This window comes from Hyperoodon ampullatus (genome assembly GCF_949752795.1).
Source record: "Hyperoodon ampullatus genome assembly, chromosome: 5".
In the NCBI taxonomy this organism is placed as follows: domain Eukaryota; kingdom Metazoa; phylum Chordata; class Mammalia; order Artiodactyla; family Ziphiidae; genus Hyperoodon; species Hyperoodon ampullatus.
In genome coordinates, this window is record NC_136918.1 from 105,847,676 (window position 1) to 105,867,561 (window position 19,886).

At 36.6% G+C, this 19,886-nt stretch overlaps 1 protein-coding gene across 1 annotated transcript in view; it reads right to left on the reverse strand.

Moving 5' to 3' along the window:
- Positions 1–19,886, reverse strand: part of ZNF654 (zinc finger protein 654) — a gene marked incomplete at both ends in the record, with an annotated part of 91,061 nt that overhangs the window by 48,635 nt on the left and 22,540 nt on the right. The gene's annotated exons all lie outside the window — the stretch shown is intronic.

Consider the following 19,886-nt stretch of genomic DNA (forward strand, 5'->3'; position numbering starts at 1 on the left):
TTTGCTGTGCAGAAACTGTTTACTTTGATGTAGTCCCACATGTTGATTTTTCTTTTTTGTTTCATTTGCTTTTGGTGTCAAATCCAAATAAATTATCACCAAGAACAATGTCAAGGAGCTTGCCACCTATGTTTTCTTCTAGGAGTTTGATAGTTTCAGGTCTTCATTCGATTCTTACATCCATTGTTAGTTGATTTTTGTGTATGGTTTGAGATAGTGGTCCAGTTTCATTCTTTTGCATTTGGCTGTCCAGTTTTCCCAACACCATTTATTAAAGAGGCTGTCCAATCCCCACTGTATATTCTTGGCTCCTATTTTATAAATTAACTGACCATATATGTGTTGGTTTACTCCTGAGCTCCCTATTCTTTTCGAAGACCTATGTGTCTGTTTTTATGTCAGTACCATACTGCTTTGATTACTATAGTTTTGTAATATACAGTTGACCCTTGAATAACTTGGGTTTGAACTGTACAGGTCCACTTATACCTGGATTTTTTCCCCTAAATATGTACTATAGTGCTACAAAATCTTCAGTTGGTTGAATCTGTGGATGTGGAACCTTGGATACAAGGGCTGAATGTAAAGTTATACACAGATTTTCAACTGCACAGGGGATGCGAAAGTTGGTGTCCCTAGCCCCCCATTGTTCAAGGGTCAACTTAGTTTGAAATCAGGAAGTATGATGCCTTCAGCTTTGTCTTTCTTTCTCAAGATTGCCTTGCCTATTTGGGGTCTTTTATGGTTCCATACAAATTTTAGGAGTTGTTAGTTCTATTTCTGTCAAAATTTTAATGTATTGTTGCATTCAGTTTGTTAATATTTGATTGAGGATTTTTGCATCTATGTTCACCAGGGATGTTGACCTGTAATTTTCTTTCATGATACTCTTGTCTGGTTTTGATATTAAGGTAATGTTGGCCTCGTAAAATGAGTTTGGAAGTGTTCCCTTCTCTTCTATTTTTTGGATGAGTTTGAAAAGGATTGGTATTTAATTGTTTGAATGTTTGGTAGAATGTCTGGTAGAATTTGCCAGTAAAGCTGTCTGGTCCTGGATTTTTGTTTTTTGAGAGGTTTTGGATTACTGATTCAATACCCTTACTAATAACTGCACTGTTCAGATTTTCTATTCTTCATGATTCACTCTTGGTAGGCAGTATATGTATGTAGGAATTTATCCACTTCTTCTAAATTGTTAAATTTACTGGAGTATAACTATCCATGGTATAGTCAACTCTATATCTGTAGGTTCTGCATCCATGGATTCAATCCACCACAGATCAAAAGTATTGAGGGGAGGGGCAATTCCAGAAGGTTCCAAAAAGCAAAACTTGAATTTGATGAGCACTAGCAATGATTTACATAGCATTTACTTTGTATTTACATTTACATAGTATTTACATTGTATTAGATATTACAAGTAATCTAGAGATGATTTACAGTATATGAGAGAATGTGCTTGGGTTATATGCAAATACTAGGCCATTTAATATAAGGGATTTGAGCATCCGTGGATTTTGGTATCTGTGGGGAAATCCTGGAACTAAGCCCCCATGGACAACAAGGGACGAATGTAACCTCTTATGATCCTTTGTATTTCTGTGGAATTGGCTACAGCATCTCCTCTTTTGTCTCTCTTTTTCTTGGTGAGTCTAGCTAAAGGTTTGTCAATTTTATTTATCTTCTCAAAGAACCAGCTCTTAGTTTCCTCAATCTTTCTTATCATCTTTTTAGTCTCTATTTCATTTAGTTCCACCCTGATCTTTTGTTATTTCCTTCCTTCTACTACTAACTTTGGGCTTCATTTGTTCTTCTTGTTCTGATTCCTTGGAGTACAAAGTTAAGCTGTTTATTTGAGATCATTTTTTTTTCTTGATGTAAGTATTTACTGCTATGAACTTTCCTCTTACAACTGCTTTGAGACTTTCAAGATGGCGGAGGAGTAAGAGGTGGAGATCATCTTCCTCCCCACAAATACATCAGAAATACATCGACATGTGGAACAACTCCTACAGAACACTTACTGAACCCTGGCAGAAGACCTCAGACTTCCCAAAAGGCAAGAAACTCCGCACGTACCTAGGTAGGGCTAAAGAAAAAAGAAAAAAACAGAAACAATGGAATAGGGACGGGACTTGCACCTCTGGGAGGGAGCTGTGAAGGAGGAAAAGTTACCACACACTAGGAAGCCCCTTCACTGGCAGAGTCACGGGGGTTGCGGGGGGGAAGCTTCGGAGCCACGGAGGAGAGCACAGCAACAGGGGTGCAGAGGGCAAAGCAGAGATTCCCACACAGAGGATCACTGCCAAACAGCACTCACCAGCCTGAGAGGCTTGTCTGCTCACCTGCCAGGGTGGGTGGGGGCTGGGAGCTGAGGCTCCGGCTTCAGAGGTTGGATCACAGGGAGAGGACTGGGGTTGGCTGCGTGAACACAGCCTGAAGGGGGCTGGTGCGACACAGCTACTACTCCTGGAGGGAGTCCAGGAAAAAGTCAGGACCTGCCTAAGAGTCAAGAGACCAGTGTTTTGAGGTGCACGAGGAGAGGGAATTCAGAGAACTGCCTAAACGAGCTCCAGAGATGGGTGCAAGCCGCAGGTCTCAGTGCGGACACCACAGACGGTCATGAAACACTAAGGCTGCTGCTGCAGCCACCAAGAAACCTGTGTGCAAGCACAGGTCACTATCCACACCTCCCCTCCCGGGAGCCTGTGCAGCCCGCCACTGCCAGGGTCCCGTGATCCAGGGACAACTTCCCCGGGAGAACACACAGTGCACCTCAGGCTGTTGCAATGTCATACTGGCCTCTGCCGCCGCAGGCTCACCCCGCATTCTGTACCCCTCCCTCCCCCAGGCCTCAGTGAGCCACAGCCCCCTAATCAGCTGCTACTTTAACCCCGTCCTGTCTGAGAGATGAACAGATGCCCTCAGGCGACCTACATGCAGAGGCGGGGCCAAATCCAAAGCTGAACCCCAGGAGCTGTGAGAACAAAGAAGAGAAAGGGAAATCCTCCCAGCAGCCTCAGGAGCAGTGCATTAAATCTCCACAGTCAACTTGATGTACCCTGCGTCTGTGGAATACCTGAATAGACAACCAATTATCCCAAAATTGAGGAGGTGGACTTTGGGAGCAACGACTTATATATTTTTTTCCTTTTTCTCTTTTTGTGAGTGTGTATGTGTATGCTTCTTTGTGTGATTTTGTCTGTATAGCTTTGTTTTTACCATTTGTCCTAGGGTTCTGTCTCTCCATTTTTTTTTTATAGTATAGTTTTTAGTGCTTGTTATCATTGGTGGATTTATTTTTTGGTTTGGTTGCTCTCTTCTTTTTTTTCTTTTTTTGTCACTTAATTTTTTTTCCTCATAATTATGTATTATTCTTCATTTTAATAACTTTATTTTATTTTCCCTCCTTCCCTCCCTCCCCTCCCCCCCCCTTTCTTTCTTTCCTTCTTTCTTTCTTTTTTTCTCCCTTTTCTTCTGAGCCCTGTGGCTAACAGGGTCTTGGTGTTCCAGCCGGGTGTCAGGCCTATGGCTCTGAGGTGGGAGAGTCGAGTTCAAGACACTGGTCCACCAAGACCTCCCAGCTCCACGTAATATGAAGTAGTGAAAGCTCTCCCAGAGATCTCCTTCTCAATGCTAAGACCCAGCTCCACTCAATGACCAGCAACCTTCAGTGCTGGACACCCGATGACAAACAACTAGCAAGACAGGAACACTACACAACCCATTAGCAGGGAGGCGGCCTAAAATCATAATAAGGTCACAGACACCCCAAAACACACCATGGGACACGGACATGCCCACCAGAAAGACAAGATCCAGCCTCATCCACCAGAACACAGGTACTAGTCCCCTCCACCAGGAAGGCTACACAACACACTGAAACAACCTTAGCCACTGGGGGCAGACACCAAAAACAACGGTAAGTACGAACGTACAGCCTGTGAAAAGGAGACGCCAAACACAGTAAGTAAAGCACAATGAGAAGACAGAGAAACACACAGCAGATGAAGGAGCAAGGTAAAAACCCACCACACCAAACAAATGAAGAGGAAAGAGGCAGTCTACCTGAAAAAGAATTCAGAGTAATGATAGTAAAGATGATCCAAAATCTTGGAAACAGAATGGAGCAAACAAAAGAAACGTTTAACAAGGACCTAGAAGAACTAAAGAGCAAACAAACAATGATGAACACCATAAATGAAATTAAAAATTCTCTAGAAGGAATCAATAGCAGAATAACTGAGAAAGAAGAACGGATAAGTAACCTGGAAGATAAAAGAGTGGAAATAACTACTGCAGAGTAGAATAAAGGAAAAAGAATGAAAAGAATTGAGGACAGTCTCAGAGAACTCTGGGACAACATTAAACGTACCAACATTCAAAATATAGGGGTGGCAGAAGAAGAAAAGAAAAAGAAAGGGACTGAGAAAATATTTGAAGACATTGTAGTTGCAAATTTCCCTAATATGGGAAAGGAAATAGTTAATCAAATCCAGGAAGTACAGGGAGTCCCATACAGGATAAATCCAAGGAGAAACATGCCAAGACACATATTAATCAAACTATCAAAAATTAAATACAAAGAAAAAATATTAAAAGCAGCAAGGGAAAAACAACAAATAACACACAGGGGAATCCCCAAGGTTAACAGCTGATCTTTCAGCAGAAACTCTACAAGCAAGAAGGGAGTGGCAGGACATATTTAAAGTGATGAAAGGGAAAACCCTACAACCAAGATTACTCTACCCAGCAAGGATCTCATTCAGATTTGACAGTGAAATTAAAAACTTTTCAGACAAGCAAAAGCTGAGAGTATTCAGCACCACCATAAAAGCTTTACAGCAAATATGAAAGGAACTTCGCTACAGAGGAAACACAAGAGAAAGAAAAGACCTACAATAACAAACCAAAAACAATTAAGAAAATGGTAATAGGAACACACATATTGATAATTACCTTAAATGTAAATGGATTAAATGTGCCAACCAAAAGACACAGACTGGCTAAATGGATACCAAAAAAAGACCCATATATATGCTGTCAACAAGAGACCCACATCAGACCTAGGGACACATACAGACTGAAAGTGAAAGGATAGAAAAAGATATTCCATGCTAATGGAAATCAAAAGAAAGCTGGAGTAGCAATACTCATATCAGGCAAAATAGACTTTAAATTAAAAACTATTACAAGAGGCAAAGACGGACACTACATAATGATCAAGGGATCAATCCCAGAACAAGACATAACATTTGTACATATTTATGCACCCAAACAGAAGCACCTCAATACATAAGGCAAATGCTAAGAGCCATAAAAGGGGAAATCGACAATAACACAATCAGAGTAGGGGACTTTAACAGCCCACTTTCACCAATGGACAGATCATCCAAAATGAAAATAAATAAGGAAACCCAAGCTTTAAATGAAACATTAAACAAGATGGACTTAATTGATATTCATAGGATATTCCATCCAAAAACAACAGAATACACTTCCCTCTCAAGTGCTCGTGGAACATTCTCCAGGATAGATCATATCTTGGGTCACAAATCAAGCCTTGGTAAATTTCAAAAACGGAAATCGTATCAAGTATCTTTTCCGACCACAACGCTATGAGACTAGATATAAATTACAGGAAAAATCTGTAAAAAATACAAACACAGGGAGACTAAACAATACACTACTTAATAACCAAGAGATCACTGAAGAAATCTAAGGGGAAATCAAAAAATACCTAGAAACAAATGACAATGAAAACACACCGACCCAAAACTTATGGGACGCAGCAAGAGCAGTTCTAAGAGGGAAGTTGATAGCAATATAATCCTACCTCAAGAAACAAGAAACATCTCAAATAAACAACCTAAACTTACACCTAGAGCAATTAGAGAAAGAATTAAAAAAACCCAAAGTTAGCAGAAGGAAAGAAATCATAAAGACCAGATCAGAAATAAATGAAAAAGAAATAAAGGAAACAATAGCAAGGATCAATAAAACTAAAAGCTGGTTCTGTGAGAAGATAAACAAAATTGATAAACCATTAGCCAGACTCATCAAGAAAAAAAGGGAGACTCAAATCAACAGAATTAGAAATGAAAAAGGAGAAGTAACAACTGACACTGCAGAAATACAAAGGATCATGAAAGATTAGTACAGGCAACTATATGCCAATAAAATGGACAACCTGGAAGAAATGGACAAATTTTTAGAAAAGCACAACCTTCCAAGACTAAACCAAGAAGAAATAGAAAATATAAACAGACCAATCACAAGCACTGAAATTGAGACTGTGACTAAAAATCTTCCAACAAACAAAAGCCCAGGACTAGATGGCTTCACAGGCAAATTCTATGTAACATTTAGAGAAGAACTAACATCTATCTTTCTCAAACTCTTCCAAAATGTAGCAGAAGGAGGAAAACTCCTAAACTCATTCTATGAGGTCACCATCACACTGATTAAAAAACCAGACAAAGATGTCACAAAAAAGAAAACTACAGGCCAGTATCAGTGATGAACATAGATGAAAAAATCCTCAACAAAATACTAGCAAACAGAATCCAACAGCACATTAAAAGATTCATACACGACGATCAAGTGCGGTTTATCCCAGGAATGCAAGGATTCTTCAATATACGCAAATCAATCAATGTGATATACCATATTAACAAACTGAAGAAGAAAAACCATATGATCATCTCAATAGATGCAGAAAAAGCTTTCAAAAAAATTCAACACCCATTTATGAAAAAAAAACCCTCCAGAAAGTAGGCATAGAGGGAACTTTCCTCAACATAATAAAGGCCATATATGACAAACCCACAGCCAACATCATTCTCAATGGTGAAAAACTGAAACCATTTCCACTAAGATCAGGAACAAGACAAGGCTGCCCACTCTCACCACTATTATTCGACATAGTTTTGGAAGTTTTAGCCACAGCAATCAGAGACAAGAAGAAATAAAAGGAATCCAAATCAGAAAAGAAGAAGTAAAGCTGTCACTGTTTGCAGATGACATGATACCATACATAGAGAATCCTAAAGAGGCTATCAGAAAACTACTAGAGCTAATCAATAAATTTGGTAAAGCAGCAGGATACAAAATTAATGCACAGAAAACTCTTGCATTCCTACACACTAATGATGAAAAATCTGAAAGAGAAATTAAGGGAACACTCCCATTTACCACTGCAACATAAAGAATAAAATACCTAGGAATAAACCTACCTAAGGAGACAAAAGACCTTTATGCAGAAAACTATAGGACACTGATGAAAGTAATTAAAGATGATACAAACAAATGGAGAGATATACCATGTTCTTGGAAGAATCAACATTGTGAAAATGACTATACTACCCAAAGCAATCTACAGATTCAATTTAATCCCAATCAAGCTACCAATGGCATTTTTCACAGAACTAGAACAAAAAATTCATGATTTGTATGGAAACACAAAAGACCCCGAATAGCCAAAGCAATCTTGAGAAAGAAAAACGAAGCTGGAGGAATCAGACTCCCAGATTTCAGACTATACTACAAAGCTACAGTAATCAAGACAGTATGGTACTGGCAAAAAAACAGAAATATAGATCAATGGAACAGGATAGAAAGCCCAGAGATAAACCCACACACATATGGTCACCTTATTTTTGATAAAGGTGGCAAGAATATACAATGGAGAAAAGACAGCCTCTTCAGTAAATGGTGCTGGGAAAACTGGACAGCTCCATGTAAAAGAATGAAATTAGAACACTCACTAACACCATACACAAAAATAAACTCAAAATGGATTGAAGGCCTAAATGTAAGGCCAGACGCTAGAAAACTCTTAGAGGAAAACAGGCAGAACACTCTATGACATAAATCACAGCAAGATCCTTTTTGACCCACCTCCTAGAGAAATGGAAATAAAAACAAAAATAAACAAATGGGACCTAATGAAACTTAAAAGCTTTTGCACAGCAAAGGAAACCATAAGCAATTTGAAAAGACAACCCTCTGAATGGGAGCAAATATTTGCAAATGAAGAAACTGACCAAGGATTAATCTCCAAAATTTACAAGCAGCCCATGAAACTCAATATCAAAAAAACAAACAACCCAATCCAAAAATGGGCAGAAGACCTAAATAGACATTTCTCCAAAGAAGATACACAGATTGCCAACAAACACATGAAAGCATCCTCAACATCACTAATCATTAGAGACATGCAAATCAAAACTACAATGAGGTATCACCTCACACTGGTCAAAATGGTCATCATCAAAAAAATCTACAAACAATAAATGCCGGAGACGGTGTGGAAAAAAGGGAACCCTCTTGCTCTGTTGGTGGTAATGTAAATTGATACAGCCACTATGGAGAACAGTGTGGAGGTTCCTTAAAATACTAAAAATAGAACTACCGGGCCTCCCTGGTGGCGCGGTGGTTGAGAGTCCGCCTGCCGATGCAGGGGATGCGGGTTCGTGCCCCGGTCTGGGAGGATCCCATATGCCGCGGAGCGGCTGGGCCCGTGAGCCATGGCTGCTGAGCCTGTGCGTCCGGAGCCTGTGCTCCGCAACGGGAGAGGCCACAACAGTGAGAGGCCCGCGTACCACAAAAAAAAAAAAAAAAAAAAAAAGAACTACCATACGACTCAGGAATCCCCCTACTGGGCATAAACCCTGAGAAAACCATAATTCAAAAAGAGTCATGTACCACAATGTTCACTGCAGCTCTATTTACAATAGCCAGGACATGGAAGCAACCTATGTGCCCATTGACAGATGAATGGATGAAGAAGATGTGGCAATTATACACAATGAAATATTACTCAGCCACAAAAAGTAACGAAATTGAATTATTTATAGTGAGGTGGATGGACCTAGAGTCTGTCATACGAGTGAAGTAAGTCAGAAAGAGGAAAACAATACTGTATGCTAACACATATATATGGAATCTAAAAAAAAAATTGGTTTTGAAGAACCTAGGGGCAGGACAGAAATAAAGACGCAGACAGAGAATGGATTTGAGGACAAGGGGAGGGGGAAGCATAAGGTGGGACAAAGTGACAGAGTGGCATGGACTTGTATATACTACCAAATGTAAAACAGATATAGCTAGTGGGAAGCAGCTGCATAGCACAGGGAGAGCAGCTCAGTGCTTTGTGACCACCTAGAGGGGTGGGATAGGGAGGGTGGGAGGGAGACACAAGAGGGATGAGATATGGGGATATATGTAAATGCATAGCTGATTCATTATGTTATACAGCAGAAACTAACTCACCATTGTAAAGCAATTATACTCCAATAAAGATGTTAAAAATAAAAAAAACCAGACACTTAAAAAAAAAAAGAACTGCTTTTGCTGTATCCCATAAGCTTTGATATGTTGTATTTCCATTTTCATTTTTCTTAAGGTATTTTAAATTTTTTCTTTGACTTGTTCTTTGACCCACTGATTGTCAGTAAGAATGTTGTTTAATCTCCACATATTTGTGAATTTTTCAGTTTTCTTCTTGTAATTGATTTCTATTTCCACACCATTGTGGTCAGAAAAGATGCTTGATATGATTTCAGTTTTCTAAATGTACTACGACTTGTTTTATGGACTAACATGATCTATCCTATGCATTTGAGAAGAGTGTGTATTCTGTTGCTTTTGAATGGAATATTCTGTATGTCTGTTAAGTACAACTGGTTTAAAGTGTCGTTCAAAGCCAATGGTTCCTAACTGATTTTGTCTGGATGATCTATCCATTGATGAAAAGTAGGGTACTAAAGTTCCTTACTATTATTATATTGCTTGTCTATTTCTCCCATTAGGTGTCTTAATATTTGCTTTATGTATTTAGGTGTATCTGGGGGAATGTCTTTTAAGATTTCTGAATAAGGAACAATGAGCAAAATTTTGTCAAATTTTCAACAACTACAGATATATTTCATATATGTTTTGTTTTTGTTTTCTTTTCCTTCTTACTTCAGTCCACAGTGAAAGCTGACAGTATAATGCTGTAGTCTAGCTCTATGAACCAAAGCTAGCGGGGGAAGGAAGGAAAAGTTAAAATGTTCAGATCTGTAGTTTTTCAGGGATCTGACTGAGCATAAAATTAAGACATTCAAATATCAGAAAAATTCAAACATGTATTTACATCCTTCATAATGACTATATACATGTTCTTCTAAAGAATATCACTGATCTTCCTGATAGCAGCAGAAATAGTAACACCTTTTAGCCTACTGCTTTTTCACTCTAGTTTTAGTGTATCCACACTGATCAAGGCAATTATCAAGCTTTCCTTCCTTTAGTTAGATCAGAAAAAAATAAATACCATTTTTAAAACTACACACATACATCTTCTAGATTTTGATACATAGTATGGGTGAGAAGAGAGTATGTCATCATCCAATTACTTTTCACTTCTGCCAATACAAATATACCACTTAACAATCCCTGTATCTCTTTGTCATTAAAATGACTATAGTCTCAACTACTTCACTCGAAAATTAACAAAAGGAGTAATAAAAACCAAAATTACAAGGAAAAAAGATGCCAGTCCACAACTAGCACCAAATGAAAAGTTGAGCATCTAAACATGGCCAATATAAATAAATGCACATAGGTTTGTCTAACTTGACTTTAAATACAACAAATCCTGAAAACAAAATACTCTAATGAAACAGTAATGAAAAAAAAAATGTTGAGAGAAGTTAGTAAGGGAATTTAATTAAGACCCCCAATGGCCTCAAAAAGGAAGACATCTCTTCCCTAGAGAGAGAAAACAAAGAAATAGGCTAGACAGTCTTGATTTCTCTATAAAATAAACAAGGTTCGCCTGCCACAAATGATTAATAAAGATGATGGATACAAAATTGGAGACGGTTTTGAATAAGTGTTGGTCAAAATAATTGAAGAGTCTAACCTTACACCTAAAGGAACTAGAGACAGAAGAACAAACAAAACCAAAAGTTAGTAGAAGGAAAGAAATAATAAAGATCAGAGCAGAAATAAATGAAATAGAAACAAAGAAAACAATAGCAAAGAGCAATAAAACTAAAAGCTGGTTCTCTGAGAAGATAAAAAAATTTGATAAACCATTTGCCAGACTCATCAAGAAAAAAAGGGAGAAGACTCAAATCAATAGAATTAGAAATGAAAAAGGAGAAATTACAACAGACACCGCAGAAATACAAAGCATCCTAAGAGACTACTACAAGCAACTCTATGCCAATAAAATGGACAACTTGGAAGAAATGGAGAAATTCTTAGAAAGGTATAACCTTCCAAGACAGAACCAGGAAGAAATAGAAAATATGAACAGACCAATCACAAGTAGTGAATTGAAACTGTGATTAAAAATCTTCCAACAAACGAAAGTCCAGGACCAGGTGGCTTCACAGGTGAATTCTATCAAACATTTAGAGAAGAGCTAACACCCTTCTCAAACGCTTCGAAAAAACTGCAGAGGAAGGAACACTCCCAAACTCATTCTATGAGACCACCATCACCCTGATACCCAAACCAGACAAAGATACTACAAATAAAGAAAATTACAGACCAACATCACTGATGAATATAGATGCAAAAATCCTCAACAAAATACTAGCAAACAGAATCCAACAACACATTAAAAAGTTCATATACCACGATCAAATGGGACTTATCCCAGGGATGCAAGAATTCTTCAATATACACAAATCAATCAATGTGATACACCATATTAACAAATTGAAGAAGAAAAACCATATGATCATCTCAATAGATGCAGAAAAAGCTTTTGAAAAAATTCAGCACCCATTTATGATAAAAACTCTCCAGAAAGTGGGCATAGAGGGAACCTACCTCAATATAATAAAGGCCATATACAACAAACCCACAGCCAACATCATTCTCAAAGGTGAAAAACGGAAAGCATTTCCTCTAAGATCAGGAACAAGACAAGGCTGCCCACTCTCACCACTATTATTCAACATAGTTTTGGAAGTCCTACCCATGGCAATCAGAGAAGAAAAAGAAATAAGAGGAATACAAATTGGAAAAGAAGAAGTAAAACTGTCACTGTTTGCAGATGATATGATACCATACATAGAGAATCCTAAAGATGCCACCAGAAAACTACTAGAGCTGATCAATGAATTTGGTAAAGTTTCAGGATACAAAATTAATGCACAGAAATCTCTTGCCTTCCTATACACTAATGATGAAAAATCTGAAAGAGAAATTAAGGAAACACTCCCATTTACCACTGCAACAAAAAGAATAAAATACCTAGGAATAAACCTACCTAGGGAGACAAAAGAACTGTATGCAGAAAACTATATATAAGACACTGATGAAAGAAATTAAAGATGATACAAACAGATGGAGAGAAATACCATGTTCTTGGATTGGAAGAATCAATATTGTGAAAATGACTATACTGCCCAAAGCAATCTACAGATTCCATGCAATCCCTATCAAATTGCTAATGGCATTTTTTACAGAACTAAAACAAAAAAATCTTAAAATTTGTGTGGAGACACAAAAGACCCCGAATAGCCAAAGCAGTCTTGAGGGAAAAAAACGGAGCTGGAGGAATCAGACTCCCTGACTTCAGACTATACTACAAAGCTACAGTAATCAAGACAATATGGTACTGGCACAAAAACAGAGATACAGCACAATGGAACAGGACAGAAAGACCAGAGATAAACCCACGCACCTATGGTCAACTAATCTATGACAAAGGAGGCAAGGATATACTGGAGAAAAGACAGTCTCTTCAATAAGTGGTGCTGGGAAAACTAGACAGCTACATGTAAAAGAATGAAATTAGAACACTCCCTAACACCATACACAAAAATTAACTCAAAATGGATTAGAGACCTAAATGTAAGACCAGGCACTATAAACGTCTTAGAGGAAAACATAGGCAGAACACTCTTTGACATAAATCCCAGCAAGATCTTTTTTGGTCCACCTCCTAGAGTAATGGAAATAAAAACAAAAGGACCTAATGAAACTTAAAAGCCTTTGTAAAGCAAAGGAAACTACAAGCAAGATGAAAAGACATCCCTCAGAATGGGAGAAAATATTTGCAAACTAATCAATGGACAAAGGATTAATCTCCAAAACAGATAAACAGCTCATGCAGCTCAATATTAAAAAAACAAACAACCCAATCAAAAAATGGGCAGAAAACCTAAATAGATATTTCTCCAAAGAAGACATACAGATGGCCAAGAAGCACATGAAAAGCTGCTCAACATCACTAATTATTAGAGTAATGCAAATCAAAACTACAATGAGGTGTCACCTGACACCAGTTAGAATGAGCATCATCAGAAAATAAACAACAAATGCTGGAGAGGATGTAGACAAAAGGGAACCCTCTTGCAGTGTTGGTGGGAATGTAAATTGATACAGCCACTATGGAGAACAGTATGGAGGTTCCTTAAAAAACTAAAAATTGAATTACCCTATCTATGAGCCAGCAATCCCACTACTGGGCATATACCCAGAGAAAACCATAATTCAAAAAGATACATGCACCCCAATGTTCACTGCAGCACTGTTTACAACAGCCAGATCATGGAAGCAACCTAAATGCCCACTGACAGACAAATAGATAAAGAAGATGTGGTACATATATACAACGGAATATTACTCAGCCATAAGAATGAACGAAATTGGGTCATTTGTAGAGATGCGGATGAATCTAGAGACTGTCATACAGAGTGAAGTAAGTTAGAAAGAGAAAAACAAATATCGTATATTAACGGATATATGTGGAACCTAGAAAAATGGTACAGGTGAACCGGTTTGCAGGGCAGAAATTAAGACACAGTTATAGAGAACAAACATATGGACACCAAGCAGGGAAAGCGGCGGGGCTGGTGGTGGTGGTGCTGTGATGAATTGGGAGATTGGGATTGACATGTATACACTAATGTGTATAAAACGGATGACTAATAAGAACCTGCTGTATAAAAAAATAAATAAAATAGAATTCAAAAAAAAATAACTGAACAGTCAGGAAGTAATAAGAGTTGTTACATGTTGTAGAGAAAGGATATATGTACTGATTGGGGCCTACAAGACTAACATCTTTAATGGGGCCTGGCACCACTGAAAAAAAACAGCACTTTAGAATTAGTCCTTCTTCCTCTGATTTCTAGGCTGTATCCTAAGTTAGTTAAAGCCTGGACTTAAGTTATAAATATAATCAAATAAAACATGGTTTAATATAGTAGAGACTGAAATTAGGCGCAAATTCTATGAAATATGGTACAATTCAGCAACATAATCAGAAAGGGTCACTGATCTCTCATGTAATATGTGTGGCCCATGATTGTCTAGTCACTCTAAACAAGAGGCTGAGTATACCCACTTAGTTCCATGAAAAAGAAGGCCCTTTGGTCTTCTCTCCCTATGCAACTTGACATATATACTTTTAGTGTTTGCCACTGCATATACTAAATGCTACTAGCTGAACTAGTTCCCTCCTCCAGCGGACTATGTGGGTCCTTGTGGACCTAATGGCTGCCAGGCAAATTACTACTTCCATTACTGAACCCTGCCTGGACTGCTGAAATCTATGAACTTTTACTTTCCGCCTGGCTAAAAGAGGCTAGAAAGGCAGCATTAAAGCTTGCTTTTATGTAAAACTTATAAAGTCTATGTTCTCTGCCTGAAGGTCCGTTTAGTTTCAGGGTGTTTGGCTTTGCTCTACCTGGAAAACTTAGAAATCAGTATTTAACCAATCTAAAACAAGAAAACAACAGGAAAAATAAACAGTCAGAACTTAACTAACTCGGATTTGCAAAAGCCCCCTAACTTCTCAGGCCTCAGTTTTCTTATCTATAAAAAAGGAATTAATTTGAGGTCCTTTTTAGTGCCAACACATACATACATACACAGCAAAATCTTCATTTCTTTAGAAAATACAGCTTACAAGGAGAGTCAACCCAGGTAAAATTATAATTAGTCAATTTAAGACAATTCTCTACATAACTATTCATTTCCATAAACTTTAAAAAAACACTCAGGTATGAATAAAAACAGAATCCGGTTTCCTTCTCTGTAAAGAACATCTTGGAAAAAGTGTAGTTTTTAGAATCTCCCAGTCTACAGAAGGCAGATCTTCACATACGTATTAATTTACAAGGTGGGTATAGGTTTTTATGAAGGTAGATATACAGACCAGACAAAACTACCAGAGAATATAGTAGTTTTATGTTTAACATATAACATATATTTTATATGCATATATTATACATATATATATTAGCATGAGACAGAATGTTATAAACATTACTTCTTTAGCTCACCTATATATTTTTAAGTGAATAAAACTTTAAAAATACACTATATCATAAACAAGAATTCTACAAATAGATATGAGCTATAATGAAATCCATTAATAACCTGATATCCTGTCCAGGCACCTTGAACATTGTTTGCCATTCCTGGGAGTCTCTTTTGCTCCTTCATCTAATTTACTCCCATCATCCCTTCAGAGCTCAGCTCAAGTTTTAGTTCACCGAGCAAGTTTTCCCTGACAGGGAAAGGTCCCCTGTTAGACTCTCTCACTGTACCCTATAATTCTTTCATACTTAACAATACATACTAGTGGAGCCTCTTGTGTAATATCTTTTAGCTCTGTAAGGTCTTTAAAACAAGGACTCACCAATCTTATTTTCTATTTTATCTCTAGAACCAAGCACAGAGATTTATAGAATGAATGAATGAATGATTATGGAATAATTGTTAGAAGAATTTTCTAGCTTAAATATTTCAATAAAATAGAACACTATTCCACACTCACTAACTCTTTCAATGGCACCACCATATGGCCATTTCCCCATTTTTCTTCTGGTATTAAAAGTACAATTATCTTTTCCACTAAAGTAAATTCAAATAATGCAGAAAGTTTTCTTTATAGGAAACATTACTATTTAACAAACCACTAAGATAATTTACTTTCTTTCGCCCAGCGCTGTCCATCTTAGGTAAGATTTACCTTTGCTTAATACATTATTCTTTTCATGAGCAGTAGTTAAAAAAAAAAAAAAAGCTAGCAAGCAGTGAAACATAAGTCAACAAATGACTTAATTAAAAAAAAAAACTTTTGAAAGCCTTAAAAACATTTTCACATTACAACACAAAAGTTAACAAGATTATACAGATGAAAAGGGGGAAATATCCAAATGGGCACTGAATCAAGAACAATACTTCTTGCTTACAAATAATGTATTTCTTTCAATACTTATTTATTTTCCTCAGAAATCAGCAAAGAATAATTGAAACTGCTTCGGTAGCTTTCAAAATATCATACAAAAATATTCTTTGTAGTGACATCCATTATTTTTGTCTACTTAGCCAGCTCTCCTTCACACTACCTCATTCACTTCTTGAGGAAACTGCTTATCCCTCCAACATTTCTATGGTCTTCACAGGGCTGCCAATGTAGTATCCTCCTTCCCCCTAGCCACGAGGTGGGCTTGCTATCAAATAGCCAAAAATCTTACCATACTCTTCTCAACAGAGTTTAAGCAATGGGTACATAACCTCAGACAGGCCTGAGTTCCCAAAATATTTTGGGGAATAGAAGTGGGAGCAGAGGGTTTCTTTTCCCTTGGTTAATAAAGTAAACTTAATCCCAGAATTGTCAACAGCCCTGAGAGAATGAAGCCAAAAAAGGAATGATGGAAAGGAAGAGAACAATTCTAGATATTTGATTCTCTAGATTCGGAAAATCCTGAAACTAGTTCTAGTCCTTGCTTTTCCATGATTTAGTCATCTAATAAATCCCTCCAAGCCCTTCTTTTTTTGTTTAAACTAGGCTGGGTAGGATTTGAAGAAGTCCTAATACTTCCCATATTCATTTAGGCATCGCAAGAATAAATCTATTTTTTAAAAATAATACATATATTTTTAAAAATGCTGTGCTCTTACAAGTCTAAATAATGTTATATTCTAAACTCTTTTCCCCTCCCACAATTTTTTTTCAGCTCTACTAGGGTATAATTAACAAATAGAAACTGAATATATTTAAGGTATACAAATTGATACATAGTGAAACGATCACCACAATTAAGCTGGTTAACATATCCATCACTTCACATAGCCTCTACAACTTTAAATATATATAAACTTTTAAAGAAGCACAGTGTACATGCACTCTTTAAAATTTTTATGCATATATGTAAATCAAAAAACCATAAAAGTTCACATATATTAAATTTACATATCTTCAATATTTAAAAATGCTAAGTGTATATAGAAAGGTTTCAACACTCTCTCACTGCCAATGACCCAGAATTAACAACTTTCAGTATTTTTAATAGCTGGTGATAAAAAGCTTTGCTAGTATTTCTTGATTTACCAATTTTAAATATTATCTCTTAACTTCCTGCTGTGATAGAAGAGAATTAAACTCCTCACACAAGTACATCCTCCCAACAGTCATTCATTATTATTTCCTCTATTACTTATTTTTGTAACTTTACTTACACCTTTATTTATGGTTTCACGTACTGACACTCCATTTTGTAAAATAAGAATTTTAAGGAGGGATACTAGTGCCCTTGTCCTTCACTTTCAACTTGCAATTTCCATCAAATAGTCTTACATTGAAAGGTTAATAATTTTCCTCCGTTCTGTAACTATAATTATTTTTGTGCTTTAAAAGTTTGAAGCCAATAAGCATCACTTACATGAAGAAAACTATATGTAAATAACATTCAGTGCATATCTAAGTAGTTTGCTATGACTCTGTGTCCTTTCCTGCTCAGATTATGTTTTCTAATTGCTTTTTTATTTCCTCTGCCTTGTCTACTTTTATCACTACCTTAAATGGTTCCAAATTCTCAAGGTTAGTTTCAAGTCTCCATTTTTACTGGATATTCCCCTCTTGGAGGTGATATATCTGTAAGACCTACTATTTAGCAGTGACCCTGAAACTTCTCTTCCGTCTATCTTAAGTAAAAGCTGTTTTCTAGATCCATTGTCATCTGGTCTTTTTATGTAATACCCCATTTTTCTGGAGTACATTCTCTAATAACTTCCCAAGAAAGAGAATGTGGACAAATCAATTTCCTAGGTCCTTAGATGCCTGGAAATATTGCTTCTACTCTCACACTTCACTGACAGTTTGAATGAGTATAAAATTCTACACTGAAAATAATTTCTCTTCAAAACTTCAGAGACATTGATTCATTATATTCTACCACCTGCTGTTGGTTGTCTGAAAACCAATATCAATCTGTTTGTTCCTTTGTAGGTGACCTAGTTTTTTCTCTCTAGAAGGTGTTCAAATCTGCTTTTTCATTCTTGTTATTTTCAAATTGCAAAATGATGTATTTAGCTGAGTATTTTTTATATTCATTGTGCTGAGCACTTCTTAGGCTCTTTCAGTCTGGAAGTTTATGACTTTTATTTCTGGGAAATTCTTTTATTATATATTTATTTGAAAATTTCCTGCAACATATATTCTCTAAATTCTTTTTCTGGAACTTCAGCTAGTTAAATAATGAACCTCCTACATGAAGTCACTGTACCAGTTTTTTTCTGAGCATTCCTTCATTTTGGTTTTGTTTTACATTCTGGATTATTTTTTCAACTTTACCTTGCAACTTTCCTACAGAATTTTAAATTTTAACCATCACATTTTTGGTATCTCTTTATTCCTTTCACACAGCATGGTATGTTGATGTTTTAATGTCCTACAAATCTTCTCAACTCTCTCTAAAAATGCTAATTATAGATTTTATATTTCTCTTTAAAATTTTTTTGTTTTCAACATTAACAGTATTTCTTCCAGAATTTTTTTTTAAGTTTGTTTTCATTGTATCTTTTTCACGTTGAAGGCATTCCCCAAATGTCTGATGATTCTTGAATAACCATTAATATCTAAGAATAAAGCCACAAGCAGTTTAATTGGGAGCCCTGTGAGCATGTCTAGAGTTTGGTGACTGATAAGTTTTTCTTTAGGGTAATTAAGTGATTAGGTAGCTGTCTCAATAAGAACCCTTAATTGCCAGAATACAAAGGTCACTGCTCCAAAGTCATTTAATTTCATTAGAGAAAAAAATAAAGTATCAATGCTGTTTCCCCATCCTACCCAGGCCCTAGGGTCTGGTGAAAGGCCTGAATGGAAAAACTGCAATTAACTCCTTTATCTGTATTCTCCCAAAGTATCTCATTCCCTACTCTCTATTTCATACCTTTAATGTTCAAATTCTATACCTCCCTAGGATTCCAAGGGGAAGGAGGCAGGACAGATGGTCTTCCTCCTGTCTTATAAGGCAGAGGATAATTTTGTTTTATATGCTACCCACAGTTTCAAAAAATGTTTTACAAATAATAAAGTATACACATACATAAAAATAAATATATAAAACAAGAATTTTACAAATACTTATCCCATGAGACACACTGATATTTTCTATTGTATTTTGTAATATTGATAAATGAATTCACAACCCACTAATGTGATGTGATTGTAATGTGAGGAACAAAAAAAAAAAAAAATTAAGTTGTGATTTGCTCTGACATGTTTCAAAGACACTCCTCTATCTGTTTTCTTTCCCAAAGAAAATTGTTGAAATCTTTTCATTCACTGATGACTCTTCTCTATTTTCTTTTCACTGTATTTCCCTCTTTTACTTCTTTACTATTTTAGTAGGATCTAGGAGGGCAAAAAGGATAAATACAAGTGCTCAATTTGTGATCTTTAACTCAAAGTCCTTTACAAGTATTTTTAAAAACCAAAGTTTCCTAACCTCTTTCTGGCCCGATTTAAGATCCCTCTGATAACTATGATGGCCTCAACTGCTGCCAGGATTTACCATTAAAGTTTGCCAAGGGAATCTGGGGAATTAAAAAGGAAAGGGAAGTGCTAGTAGTAAACCTAAGAA